The sequence below is a fragment of the Gorilla gorilla genome, chromosome 15 (genome assembly GCF_029281585.2).
Source record: "Gorilla gorilla gorilla isolate KB3781 chromosome 15, NHGRI_mGorGor1-v2.1_pri, whole genome shotgun sequence".
Taxonomy (NCBI): Eukaryota; Metazoa; Chordata; class Mammalia; order Primates; family Hominidae; genus Gorilla; species Gorilla gorilla.
This window is the reverse complement of record NC_073239.2, coordinates 89260747-89274521: the sequence shown is the minus strand read 5'-3', so window position 1 is coordinate 89274521 and position 13775 is coordinate 89260747. Positions and strand designations below refer to the sequence as shown.

The 13775-nt window shown below is 41.4% G+C and overlaps 1 protein-coding gene across 20 annotated transcripts in view; it reads right to left on the bottom strand.

The window, feature by feature from the left end:
- RGS6 (regulator of G protein signaling 6) overlaps positions 1–13775 on the bottom strand; it is a 634490-nt gene that overhangs the window by 167430 nt on the left and 453285 nt on the right. The window lies entirely within an intron of this gene.

The following is a 13775-nucleotide window of genomic DNA, read 5'->3' as shown; positions in this document are numbered from 1 at the left end:
TCTTTTCAGCACCACACCACACCTATTTCAAAATTGACCACATAGTTGGAAGTAAAGCACTCCTCAGCAAATGTAAAAGAACAGAAATTATAACAAACTGTCTCTCAGACCACAGTGCAATCAAACTAGAACTCAGGATTAAGCAACTCACTCAAAACCGCTCAACTACATGGAAACTGAACAACCTGCTCCTGAATGACTACTGGGTACATAATGAAATGAAGGCAGAAATAAAGATGTTTTTTGAAACCAACAAGAACAAAGACACAACATACCAGAATCTCTGGGACACATTCAAAGCAGTGTGTAGAGGGAAATTTATAGCACTAAATGCCCACAAGAGAAAGCAGGAAAGAGCTAAAATTGACACCCTAACATCACAATTAAAAGAACTAGAGAAGCAAGAGCAAACACATTCAAAAGCTAGCAGAAGGCAAGAAATGACTAAGATCAGAACAGAACTGAAGGAAATAGAGACACAAAAAACTCTTCAAAAAATCAATGAATCCAGGAGCTGGTTTTTTGAAAAGATCAACAAAATTGATAGACCGCTAGCAAGACTAATAAAGAAGAAAAGAGAGAAGAATCAAATAGATGCAATAAAAAATGATAAAGGGGATATCACCACTGATCACAAAGAAATACAAACTACCATCAGAGAATACTATAAACACCTCTACGCAAATAAACTAGAAAATCAAGAAGAAATGGATAAATTCCTCAACACATACACCCTCCCAAGACTAAACCAGGGAGAAGTTGAATCTCTGAATAGACCAATAACAGGCTCTCAAATTGAGGCAATAATTAACAGCTTACCAACCAAAAAAAAGTCCAGGACCAGATGGATTCACAGCCGAATTCCACCAGAGGTACAAGGAGGAGCTGGTACCATTCCTTCTGAAACTATTCCAATCAATAGAAAAAGAGGGAATCCTCCCTAACTCATTTTATGAGGCCAGCATCATCCTGATACCAAAGCCTGGCAGAGACACAACATAAAAAGAGAATATTAGACCAATATCCTTGATGAACACTGATGCAAAAATTCTCAAGAAAATACTGGCAAATCGAATCCAGCAGCACATCAAAAAGCTTATCCACCATGATCAAGTGGGCTTCATCCCTGGGATGCAAGGCTGGTTCAACATACGAAAATCAATAAATGTAATCCAGCATATAAACAGAACCAAAGACGAAAACCACATGATTATCTCAATAGATGCAGAAAAGGCCTTTGACAAAATTCAACAACGCTTCATGCTAAAAACTCTCAATAAATTAGGTATTGATGGGATGTATCTCAAAATAATAAGAGCTATCTATGACAAACCCACAGCCAATATCATACTGAATGGACAAAAACTGGAAGCATTCCCTTTGGAAATGGGCACAAGACAGGGATGCCCTCTCTCACCACTTCTATTCAACATAGTGTTGGAAGTTCTGGCCAGGGCAACCAGGCAGGGGAAGGGAATAAAGGGTATTCAATTAGGAAAAGAGGAAGTCAAATTGTCCCTGTTTGCAGATGACATGATTGTATATCTAGAAAACCCCATCGTCTCAGTCCCAAATCTCCTTAAGCTGATAAGCAACTTCAGCAAAGTCTCAGGATACAAAATCAATGTGCAAAAATCACAAGCATTCTTATACACCAATAACAGACAAACAGAGAGCCAAATCATGAGTGAACTCCCATTCACAATTGCTTCAAAGGGAATAAAATACCTAGGAATCCAACTTACAAAGGATATGAAGGACCTCTTCAAGGAGAACTACAAACCACTGCTCAATGAAATAAAAGAGGATACAAATGGAAGAACATTCCATGCTCAAGGCTAGGAAGAATCGATATCGTGATAATGGCCAAGGTAATTTATGCCCAAGGTAATTTATAGATTCAATGCCATCCCCATCAAGCTACCAATGACTTTCTTCACAGAATTGGAAAAAACTACTTTAAAGTTCATATGGAACCAAAAAAAGAGCCCACATTGCCAAATCAATCCTAAGCCAAAAGAACAAAGCTGGAGGCATCACACTACCTGACTTCAAACTATACTACAAGGCCACAGTAACCAAAACAGCATGGTACTGGTACCAAAACAGAGATATAGACCAATGGAACAGAACAGAGCCCTTAGAAATAATGCCACACATCTACAACTATCTGATCTTTGACAAACCTGACAAAAAGAAGAAATGGGGAAAGGATTCCCTATTTAATAAATGGTGCTGGGAAAACTGGCTAGCCATATGTAGAAAGCTGAAACTGGATCCCTCCCTTACACCTTATACAAAAATTAATTCAAGATGGATTAAAGACTTACATGTTAGACCTAAAACCATAAAAACCCTAGAAGAAAACCTAGGCAATACCATTCAGGACATAGGCATGGGCAAGGACTTCATGTCTAAAACACCAAAAGCAATGGCAACAAAAGCCAAAATTGACAAATGGGATCTAATTAAACTAAAGAGCTTCTGCACAGCAAAAGAAGCCACCATCAGAGTGAACAGGCAACCTACAGAATGGGAGAAAATTTTCGCAACCTACTCATCTGACAAAGGGCTAATATCCAGAATCTACAATGAACTCAAACAAATTTACAAGAAAAAAACAAACAACCCCATCAAAAAGTGGGTGAAGGACATGAACAGACACTTCTCAAAAGAAGGCATTTATGCAGCCAAAAAACACATGGGAAAAATGCTCATCATCACTGGCCATCAGAGAAATGCAAATCAAAACCACAATGAGATACCATCTCACACCAGTTAGAATGGTGATCATTAAAAAGTCAGGAAACAACAGGTGCTGGAGAGGATGTGGAGAAATAGGAACGCTTTTACACTGTTGGTGGGACTGTAAACTAGTTTAACCATTGTGGAAGTCAGTGTGGCGATTCCTCAGGGATCTAGAACTGGAAATACCATTTGACCCAGCCATCCCATTACTGGGTATATACTCAAAGGATTATAAGTCATGCTGCTATAAAGACACATGCACATGTATGTTTATTGCGGCACTATTCACAATAGCAAAGACTTGGAACCAACCCAAATGTCCAACAATGATAGACTGGATTAAGAAAATGTGGCACATATACACCATGGAATACTATGCAGCCATAAAAAAGGATGAGTTCATGTCCTTTGTCGGGACATGGATGAAGCTGGAAACCATCATTCTCAGCAAACTATTGCAAGGAAAAAAAACCAAACACTGCATGTTCTCACTCACAGGTGGGAATTGAACAATGAGAACACATGGACACAGGATGGGGAACATCACACACTGGAGCCTGTTGTGGGGTGGCGGGAAGGGGAGGGATAGCATTAGGAGATATACCTAATGTTAAATGACCAGTTAATGGGTGCAGCACTCCAACATGGCACATGTATACATATGTAACAAGCCTGCATGTTGTGCACATGTACCCTAAAACTTAAAGTATAATAAAAAAAAATCATTATGTTGGATAGTAAAAAAAATTATATGAGGGTCAGAATTCCTCTCGTGTTACTTTAGTTTCATTTACTTCTGTATATAAGTACAGCGGATCTGAACATGTATTTTTTAAATTAAAAATGGCATTAGAGTATGATTCCATTTTTATAGTGTGTCTATCTAGCCAGCCAACTTCTCTCCCATAAGGATGTATCCATATATATGTATATATACACACATATATATGCCTACATAATCTTTGAAAGAGTATGAAATGATGTCCACTTAATGCTCAACATTGTTATTTCTGGAAGGTGAGATTTAGAAAATGATTTTACTCTTTTTACTTTTCTGCAACTCTTGAGTCCTTTAAAATGAGCACTCATGGTCTTCACAGAAACATACTGCCATTTTTCTTTAAATTTATTTTAATAAAGATGATAATGAAAGTAGATGCCGGAATACCATGTTACTACCACAGATTGAAATGTCTAATGATCTGATTTTGTTTCTTTTAAAATAAATAATTATTGTTGCAGGAAGTCAGGGACCCCAAACGGAGGGACCGGTTGAAGCCATGGCAGAAGAACACAAATTGTGAAGATTTCATGGACGCTAATTAGTTCCCCAAATTAATACTTTTATAATTTCTTATGCCTGTCTTTACTGCAATCTCTGAACATAAACTGTGAAGATTTCATGGACACTTATCACTTCCCCAATCAATATTCTTGTGATTTCTTATGCCTGTCTTTACTTTAATCTCTTAATCCTGTCATCTTCGTAAGCTGAGGATGTATGTAGCGTCAGGACCCTGTAATGATTGAGTTAACTGCACAAATTGTTTAAACAATAGGCAATCTGGGCACCTTGAAAAAAGAACAGGATAACAGCAATGTTCAAGGAACAAGGGAGATAACCACTAGGTCTGGCAGCCTGAGAGCCAGGAGGAACAGAGCCATCTTTCTCTTCTTTCAAGAGCAAATAGGAGAAATATTGCTGAATTCTTTTTCTCAGCAAGGAACATCCCTGAGAAAGAGAGTGCATTCTTAGTGGGAGGTCTCTAAAATGGCCGCTCTAGGAATGTCTGTCTTTTGCGGTTGATGTTATTAATGACAAAGCGTGCCTGAAACTTCATTAGCAATTTTAATTTCGCCCCGGGCCTGTGATCTCGCCCTGCCTCCATTTGTCTTGTCATATTTTATTACCTTGTGAAGCATGTGATCTCTGTGACCCACAGCCTATTTGTACACTCCCTCCCCTTTTGAAAATCACTAGTAAAAACTTGCTGGTTTTGTGGCTTAGGGGGCATCACAGAACCTGCCGACATGTGATGTCTCCCCCGGATACCCAGCTTTAAAAATGTATCTCTTTGTACTCTTTCCCTTTATTTCTCAGACCGGCCGATGCTACAGAAAATAGAAAAGGACTCATGTTGAATTATCGGGGGGTGGGTTCCCCTGATAAATGATAGTTCTGAGGACAGACTGTAGGTTGAATAAGACTTTGCTTATTTACAAAGGTTTTCTTAGCTTAGACATGCTCCCTCTCTCACTCTTTCTAAAGAATACTGTCAAAGAGGCTCCTGGCTCAAGTCTATCTTGGACTGATAATGTCAGCATACGCCAGGAGACAACTCCATTTTTAAGACACCTAATTATTGGCGATTAAAGCTTTCCTATAATTTGTAGGATCATTCCAAAATGCATTCCACTGAACAATGCATTCTGAGACTCGTCTACTTTCCTTCTCTGTCTCACACTATGGGCAAGGTAAACTGAAAGAATCAGACTTCCAGGAGGTGTTAAGGCTGTAGGCAAATGACCAGGCATCAGTCTCACTACCTATATTCTACAAATAGCATGCATTTCAAAGTCATCCCATTCTTGGAACACAGTAGAGTATGCAGTTTTAATGTGTGTTTCTCACTCTTCTCAGTAGCAGATATGGCAGGGCATATAGTGGAAGGTGATAAGTTTAAGAGTTGGGAGACTTGGGTTCTACTGTTTGTATTTACTACTGGCCAACACACCTAACTTCTCTATGACTTAGCTTCATTATCTGAAAAAAGGATTAGACTAGATCCCTGGTTCTAGACTGTGGTTGTACCTTGGAATCACCTGGGATGCATTACTAACTGGTGATGCCTTGGGTGCACCCTAAAAATCTCTGGGCAGCTTGGACATCAGAAAGGGTGTAAAGCTTTGCATGTGATTCAGTCAAGGTTACAGTCAAGGTTAAGGACCATTGAGCTTCTTGATCACCAAAATACCTTTATTCTAAATTCTACCTTACATCACAGACTATTTCGCTGCTGGCTCTGTCCTGGTTCCCCAACACTCTGAGAAAAGTGCGGACAAAAATGTGTCAGATCTTCATGCATAGGGGTGGCTTGGAAATCCTCAGGTAGGACTAGGCAGAAAAACATCCCTTCTATCTAAGCAGATAAGCCACAGATGAAATGATATCTGACCCTTTGTTTCATTAACATGCCATGTAGGGTTCAACATAATCTTCAGAAGCCTGTCACTTTTTATTTGATTTGGCCATTAAGAGAGTCTCTTTTACCTCCACTTGCTCTAATTGTAATGGTGAAGATTTGCGCTGCTGCCAAATGGCCTCGTAATGTTATTAGCTGCTGCTTCTCAATCTCTGCCTGCTGGAAATCTCAGTTTTTCCCGGTACAACTTGTGTGTGGGGTGGAGAGGCTGCATCCCCAGAAAGTGCACACTTGACCCTGGAGACCAGGGTGAGGATTGGCAGGAAGAAGTGTGGAAGGCTTTGCAACCATTCTCCACATTGTAGACTGGGTGGCTTGCAAAGTGTCAGCTTGGAGAGGCTCCCCCTCCCCCAGATCTCCTTTCCTGAATGTTTCTTGTTAGAGTGGGCCACAAGAGATGCTTACATGTGAGATTCAGAGGAGGCAGGGAAGCGGCAGCCATTCTGTAGCTCACACCTGTTTTATCTGTGGCTCATGTTGCTGGGTGGGGCAGTAGCCAAGTCACAACTGCTCTACCTTCCCTGAATTTTCCTTCAGCTTCTGTGACTCTTGGGCCAGGCGCGTGTGTATCTCTGTGATGATGGGAGCTGGCATATCCTGTAGGACAACTATAGCACCCAGGGAGGCAGCGATAACTGACCTGAGTTCCAGTGGGTCTTCATGGGTTCTGTGTGTGCCTGTGGGTCCCAGCCCATCCCTGCTCTCCTGACTTCATATCCATCTTCCTCTGCTGACCACCTGCCTCTTGGACTTCAAGCTCCAACATCTCATGGTCAGATGTAAAGACAACAGCCTTACAGAGGCTGCTTAACCAGCAAACATAATTGCATAAGGTCAAATCCTTGTGACAAATATATATATATTTGTGTATGTATGTGTATATATATATATTTGTCAAAGTCTCCTCTGGAGAGGCTGAGGCACAAGAATCACTTGAACCTAGGAGACAGAGGCTACAGTGAGCCGAGATTGCACCACTGTACTCCAGTCTGGGTGACAGAGACCCTGTCTCAAAAAGTAAAACATAAAAATAAATAAAAGGTGTTAAATGTCAATAATAGACTGGATAAAGAAAATGTGGCACATATACACCATGGAATACTATGCAGCCATAAAAAAGGATGAGTTCATTTCCTTTGCAGGGACATGGATGAAGATGGAAACTATCATTCTCAGCAAACTATCACAAGGACAGAAAACCAAACACCGCATGTTCTCACTCATAAGTGGGAGTTGAACAATGAGAACACAAGGACACAGAGAGGGGAACATCACACACCAGGGCCTGTCGGGGGTGGAGGCCTAGGGGAGAGATAGTATTAAGAGAAATAACTAATGTAAATGACGAGTTGATGGGTGCAGCAAACCAACATGGCACATGTAAACCTATGTAACAAACCTGCGCGTTGTGCATGTGTACCCTAGAACTTAAAGTGTGTGTGTGTATATATATATGTAACAGATGTTAAATGGATAAAGAAGATGGAGGAAGAGTGGCGGAAATGGCCCAGGGGTGAGAAGTAAAGGAATTTAAGGCTTGGAGCTTAGCCAGGCTGGTGATCTATCCGGATCTGCCACTGTGGGGAAAGCCCACCCCAGTGGCACACAGCTACCTTGCCTTTCTCAAATGAGAGGTGAGAAATTACTAACTCACATACGATGATGGATGCTTGTCATGAACTAGACAGACTTCCCTTTTCCATGGCCAGTTTTTGCTAATGATTTTTTTCAGTCGTGACAGCCAAAATTCTTAACTATTGAAGCAATCACAATATGGTGTTGAATTTTTTTTCTTGAAGTTTGAATTTCTTTAAAGTAGAAGTAGAATTTGGAAATGAAGCATTCCCTTCAGAATAAATTAGTGTCTGCAGAAGAGAAAAACAATTAACACATTCCTGCATTATGGCTTAGTTTTCACCTTTCTTTCCAAGGGCAATTTATCTAAGAAAAGCTGTTTGTCCTGATTTCGGTGATTTATTCATATGCTTGCATTTGCCTAAGTATATTTGAGTTTCACAGTCTCTGCTTCCAGCCCAGGACAACACCCTCGTAAGCTCTGGTCACAACCCTGGAGCATGAAGTCTGAGTGGAAGGTTCTAGACTGGTGCTTATCTGTGGCTCCAAAAGGAAGAAGCCAGAAACTTACGAGAGTCAGGTCACTACATCTCAGTCCTGGAATAAAAGCCAGAAAACCTGGCTTTAGCTTCTGATTTCACCACTAGTTAGCCATGAGTCCTTGCAGGGCTCACCTAACCAATCTCTCTGAGCCTCCATTTCTTTGCTTGTAAAACGAGTGTTGAACCAGAAGCTCACAAAGGATCATTAAATTCTGCAATATTATGATTCTAAGGTTTACCCTTTCTGGCAGCAATCATGGTAAGTGGTTTTTTCCCCTCTAAACATTTTACCTCTAAACATTTCCCACATAAATATTTTAATCTGAGGATAACATTTATGTGTGTGTGTGTGTGTGTGTGTGTTAAAGTATCCCAAAATTTTCATTTCACATGAGAATTAAAATTTACAATTAAAGCTTTTCATAACTGTCTCAATGTTCTCTTTCTTCTTCCCACTAAATCTTTTTGTCCCATCTATAATGAGGACTTTTTCAGACACTACACTAGCTGATGTGAAAAGCTTTGCTTTCCACCAAGAACTATGGCTCCCGGCCAGGTGCAGTGGCTCATGCCTGTAATCCCAGCACTTTGGGAGGCTGAGGTGGGCAGATCACCTGAGGTCAGGAGTTCAAGACCAGCCTGGCCAACATGGCAAAACCCCGTCTCTACTAAAAATACAAAAATTAACTGGGCGTGGTGGCATGCACCTGTAATCCCAGCTACTCAGGAGGCTGAGACAGGAAAATCGCTTGAACCCGGGAAGTGGAGGTTGCAGTGAGCTGAGATCGCACCACTGCACTCCATCCTCGGTGACAGAGCGAGACTCTGTCTCAGTTTAAAAAAAAAAAAAAAAAAAGAACTATGGCTCTTTATACTTTTCTGCTTTATTTGGTATTCATTTAAAGAACCGTTTATTTTTTAAGGATTTTTCCCACTTTCCTACACTTCACTGTTCCCACCATCTGTTTTCAGTCTTTAATGATACAAGTTGGACTTTTGTTGTTAATTTAAGAATATGCAATTGAATCAGAAGAATTTATGAAAACTAATTCAATAGACTCATTAATGAACATAACTCCAAGATTTTTATACACATGGGATAGACTTCAACTTTATTAATTTACACAAAGCATTCAAACTTGAAAATAAGCTAGCCACAGTTTTTTGTTGTGGATTCCCCTTCTCATTTGAAAAACAATTTTTGTGTGTGTGTCTAAATGACTAGAAAACAAATAGCCAACCACAATTATTGGGGGATCTTAGGAGGTAAACAATGGTACTGCTTAGGATGCTACCACTCATGACGATTAGTTTCCAAATATTCCCTGGACTGTGTTTCAGGCCCTGGGGATCGGGTAACGGAACATGGGAAACAGAACCTTGCTCTTTGATGCTGGCGGGGCCTTTGTAAGGTTTCCCTAGTGTCACTGGGGAATAATGTATTTTAATAAATTAACTCAGATAATTTTCCTCCACCACGCTTCTCACCCAATGTGTGTCCTGGCCTTCCCCCAAGGGAGCATCCGGGTGAGGACAAACAGACCAAGAATGAGTCCTGGCATTTGACTCTCAGAAGGTCATTTATTATCTTAGGGCATACTGGGCAAAGCAGTCTCCTGAGGAGTAGATGCTAAGTAAAGAAGGAAAGAAAGCTGGGGTGGGGGTTGGGCAGACACCCCTGAGGGGTTGGTATGGGACCACACAGTTGATAGAACATCCGGGACAGAGACAATTAGCACCGCTCCACTTCTCAAGGGAAATACAGGAAGCTGGCAAAGTCATACACCTCCCTGCACCCCAGCTCCACAATCTGTATTCCCAGCATGATGCAGGAGCAGAAATATGGGTCCAGCACATGGACCCGAGACAACCCAGGAGAATTTCTCTCTTGCAGCTAAGAGAGGCAAATGGAGTACTTTATGTGCTCCCCAAAATAAAACACCAATGAGGCACGTGACATCACAGTAACAATACTACTACTACTACTACTAATGGGAATCACTTACAGTATACAGCTTTTACTATGGGGCAGACATGCTTTCAAATGTTTTCACATACTAACTCATTTAATCCTCCCAACAGCCACATGAAGTAGATACTATTATGAATAGCTCTAATTTATAGATGAGGTAATCAAAGCACAAAGAAGTAAAGTGAAGTGAAGTGGCCAAGGTACAGAGCCCATAGTGAGTAGAGCTGGGATTCAAACCCAGAGAGTGCGGCTTCAGAGTCAAACTTAAGAGGCCTGAGGGTCAGGACAGAGGGTGCAGCAATAACACATGTGAGTGGCTAGGTAGGGAATGAGGCTGTCTAAGGGAGACCATCCTGGAGAAATGACCAGGTACTCTGGCCAGGTCCGGAAGAGCTGCCTGCCTTCCCTGCCTGAGACCACAGACACCCCCAGCCCCACCAACTGAGATGCAACTCTGAGAAAAGGGGGACTCGAAACAGAAGTTCAGTCACAGAAGAATAAAATGTTAACTCTTGCACAGCTGTGTATGATGGCTGTATTAGTTATTGCACTGATGTGGAAGGTCATAGATATAGGTTACAAGTGATAGGTTATGGGACCAATAAGTAGCACAGCCCATTGATCTCATCAGCACATATTTGGGTCACAGATGATCTCTGCCTTGTTTGAAATATGCACACACATATGTGTATATATATGTGTATATATATATGTGTATGTGTGTGTGTTTTCCCATATGTATTCTTTAAATTATAAAATACCTGCTCCTGGCAGAAAACCTCAAATAGAGCCAAGGTGAGTAAATTAGTAAAGACCTCAAGCACTATTCTCCATCTGTTATGGGTGGATTTGTGTCCCCCCAAAAATTCATATGTGGAGTCCTAATCCCATGTACCTCAGAATGTGACTGGATTTAGAGATAGGGTCCTCAAAGAAGAAAATAAGTTAAAATGAGGTCATCAGGGTATGCCTGAATCCAGTATGACTGGTGTCCCCACAAGAAGAGGAAGTTTGGATGCAGACACACACAGAAGGAAGAGGATGTGGAGACTCAGTGAGAAGGCGGCCATCTACAAGCCAAGGAGAGAAGTCTCCGAAGAAACCAACCCTGCCCCCACCATGATCTTGGATTCTGAGCCTCCAGAACTGTGAGATAATAAATTCCTGTTGTTTAAACCATCTGGTCTGTGGGACCTTGTTACGGCAGTGCTGGCAAACTAATACTCCATCTCTGATCATTCCTACTTCCCACTGTGAAGACTTATACTCACATTTGTGGAAGACAGAATAGAAAGGGATGTCATACGTATATAGGTATACATATATATGTTCACTTTTTTCTTTGTAAAATGTACAATATATACCTCTGTGTCTGTGTATCTCAAATATCCCTCTCCTTTTTTTTTTTTTTTTTTTGTTTGAGATGGAGTCTCGCTCTGTCACCCAGGCTGGAGTCCAGTGGTGTGATCTCGGCTCACTGCAAGCTCTGCCTCCTGGGTTCACGCCATTCTCCTGCCTCAGCCTCCCGAGTAGCTGGGACTACAGGCGCCTGCCACCATACCTGGCTAATTTTTTGTATTTTTAGTAGAGATGGGGTTTTGCTGTGTTAGCCAGGATGGTCTCCATCTCCTGACCTGGTGATCCGCCCACCTTGGCCTCCCAAAGTGCTGGGATTAGGCGCGCCAGCCACCGCGCCCAGCCCCCTCTCCCTTTTTTTATAAGGAAACCAGCCATTGGATTTAGGGTGGGCCTAATTATATACATCTGCAAAAACCCTATTTCCAAATAAGGTATTATTTATTGATATTTATATATATCTTATAATGTGTATTAATATGTATATTACAAAATACATATTTTTTTCTCCCTATTTAAATTATAAAAAGACATAAGCATAAAGGTATTGCACAGTTAGTGTTTTAAGCACACAGTTTGATGAGTGTTGGTAACCGTATACAGCTGTGTAAACCACCCTCACCATCAGGATACAGCAGTTCTCTCATCTGAAAAAGTTTCCAAGTGCCCTTTCACAGCTAATTCTCTTCCTACCCACTGCTACCCCCAGCACCCCAGGAAATCATTGATCTGTTTTCTGTCAACATAGTTTTGCCCTTTTTTAGAATTTCAAGTGAATGGCATGTTTGCTGTATTTCTGAGATTATTTTTAAGCACAAAAGCAATACCATATTTCAAGTTATTCGACTGCACTTTTTATTTATAGTAATGTAAAAATAAAATGCAAAATAGGATAATAGGATGGTGCAGTGGAGCATGGGATAGGGATCATGGGGCTCTGGATTTGAGCCCCATCAACACAGCCTGCATCTGAGCTCCTGCCCCTTGCCTTGGCCCTTTGCTCACAGACTCATTTGTGTACAAATGCTTCCCAAATGCTCTGGGAAAATCCTCCAAATATTATTATTATTATTTTGAGATGGAGTCTCGCTCTGTCGCTCAGGCTGGAGTGCAGTGGCACAATCTTGGCTCACTGCAACATCCGCCTTCAGGGTTCAAGTGATTCTCCTGCCTCAGCCTCCTGAGTAACTGGGACTACAAGCACGCAAAACCATGCCTGGCTAATTTTTTGTATTTTAGTAGAGAGAGGGTTTCACCGTGTTGTCCAGGCTGGTCTCGAACTCCTGAGCTCTGGCAGTCTGCCCGCCTCAGCCTCCCAAATTGCTAGGATTACAGATGTGAGCCACCACACCCAGCCCCCCAAATAGTATTTAGTATTTTGACATCAAACATGATTTTGTAAATATTTTCAGATGGGAGAAAGTAAGATAAAATGATGAGGAATGGGCTCCAAGTCAGTGTTAGGACTAGACACAAAAGACATTCAACCTTTGCTGCCCACGACACTGGGTTTCTTCCTTCAATCCACATCCTGCCCATGCCTAAGAAAGCCCCAGGGACAAGTCCGTGATGAGGGGAAATGCTCATTCAGGAGCATGAAATTTTTAAGGTTTATCCAGCCCCCAGCAAGAACGTGTTCTCCTTCAGAATATTCAAGGAGAGCTTCTTGGTGGCAAAATGAAAGGTCAACATATGATATTAGCTTTCTTCCACCCTCGTTCATGACTAAAAGTGTACCAGATTGAAACTAGATTTGGGCTATATTGACAAATTAAAGAGCAGTTCAGAAAAAGTTTGGCCTTTCCCACTTGCCCCATAGCAACTCTTTGTCTGGCATGACATTGAAGGTGAAAGTCAAGGCTAAACACAGGAGAAAGGAGATGGGAGACAGTGTCCCCCATGGGGGCTTCAGAGCCAGACACACTGACTAATGTCCTGGCTCTGTTGCTAGCCAGCCTTGTGTCCCTGGGCAGGGCAGGTCAGCTTCCTTAGTCTCACCCTCACTGTCATCGAAAGGCCCCCACATACCTGGGCTTCATATAATTGGCTGGAATTTTAAAGAAGAAAACAGGCATTCAGAACTGATTCACCAGCCCCATTCCCTACTATATGTTTAAGGAATATACCCCAATTGCCTGACATTTCTTTCTCAAGAATTCTTTCACAAGAAACACCAAGGAGACTTGGCTACCAACAATCCCTCCAAACGTGCACACTGTCTGATAACACTATTTTACATCAGCAGTCTTGAAAAACTTTTCTTCCTTGTGTGATCCCTAAGAGAAATTGAAAAAATGACGCCCCCTCTTAACATATTTTTAGCATAATGTCTAAACATTTTAAAGTACATTGAGATAACCGCAAAGGATGTAATTTCAG